Source organism: Dermacentor variabilis, chromosome 11, assembly GCF_050947875.1.
Source record: "Dermacentor variabilis isolate Ectoservices chromosome 11, ASM5094787v1, whole genome shotgun sequence".
In the NCBI taxonomy this organism is placed as follows: Eukaryota; Metazoa; Arthropoda; class Arachnida; order Ixodida; family Ixodidae; genus Dermacentor; species Dermacentor variabilis.
The window spans coordinates 126,806,529-126,807,925 of NC_134578.1; the positions used below are offsets into that span (position 1 = coordinate 126,806,529).

At 61.1% G+C, this 1,397-nt stretch overlaps 1 pseudogene; it reads left to right on the forward strand.

The window, feature by feature from the left end:
- The first annotated feature begins 1,065 nt into the window (after positions 1-1,065).
- The window catches only part of LOC142565179 (large subunit ribosomal RNA), a 9,456-nt pseudogene continuing 9,124 nt past the window's right edge, over positions 1,066-1,397 (forward strand).

The following is a 1,397-nucleotide window of genomic DNA, read 5'->3' on the forward strand; positions in this document are numbered from 1 at the left end:
GATCACATATCAAGAGAGCCTTCGGCGCACAGGGAAGGTGCGTCCGTCGACTCGTTTTGACCGCGTCGGTATCATGGACAGTACGTTGAGCGCTAATGCCACGCGCCAGCGACCTCACAAAGAAGGAGACGGTGGCGAGCCGTTGTGCCAAATCTTCGAAGAGACGGAAACGAGGCATTATATTCTACTGCAGCGCGACGTGTGCGCGCCTCTAGCAAGACCGCCGCAGGATGGTGTCGGATACCTGCAGGGAAAGAGCGGTCCAAGCGCGAGGTGCCAACGTCCGTTGCCATGTAGCGCGCACGTTTGCGAGAGAGTCGGAAGCGATCGCAATCTGCGTTGTTTGCCTTCGGAGTACGTCGAGCTCCAGAGCTGGTCGCTCGTTCGTGTCACCGCAGCTGTGTGGGCACCCCTTCCGGGCTTCGTCGCAGGAATCTGAAGATTCTTTGCGAGGAGCGGGGAGGAGAAGGGCGTGCCCCCGAAAGCGGTTCGACGCGATAGCGCCGTCTGCGAGCGAGAAGAGCACGGCACGGCGCAGAAATTGCCGCGAAACGGAAAATGTCTCCTTCGAGAGCGTTGGCCGAGCTGACGCGTTCCGTCGTAGTCCGCCGTCGGTCCAAGTGCTTCGCAGTCTCTGTCCCCTAAAGACTGGGCCACTCCAGTTGGGGCAGGGGCGACGCTACACGAGACGATGCCCCCCGCCAGGTTTTAGTCGTCCCTGCGGCGCCTGCTGAAGCGGCGCGCTGCTAAGGCGATCTTTGCCTCGGTGGTGTTTGGGCTTCAGACACGGTCGCTTACCATGCAACTGCTCGTGCGCCGCACGCGTGCAGGCGGTTCACCGCCTGCCAGCCTCGTCTATAAGTAGCTCCGTGTTGGGCGAAGGACGTGGTAGGGCGTCGTACTCGGTTGGCGCTGGGTTTTCGAACGTGTCGAGTCCTTTTCGACATACCGCTCGTATGACGCACGCGCGCAGGCGTTGTGCCGCCTGCCAGCCTCGTCCGCAAGGACGTGGCAGGGCGTCGTACTCGGTCGTGCCGGAATGGGCGAAAGCGATGTATCCGTTGTCGACCTTAGATCAGGCGAGACAACCCGCTGAATTTAAGCATATCACAAAGCGGAGGAAAAGAAACCAACAGGGATTCCCCGAGTAGCTGCGAGCGAAACGGGACCGAGCCCAGCACCGAATCCCCCGTCCTTGCAGGCGGTCGGGAAATGTGGTGTATGGGAGGCGACGTTCTCGGGTGTTTGCGACGGTGCAAGTCGCCCTGACAGGGGCTTGTCCCAGAGTGGGTGCCAGGCCCGTCTCCGCCGTTGCGCGCCCGGGATGAAGCCTCCCGTGAGTCGGGTTGCTTGAGAGTGCAGCCCTAAGTGGGTGGTAAACTCCATCTAAGGCTAAA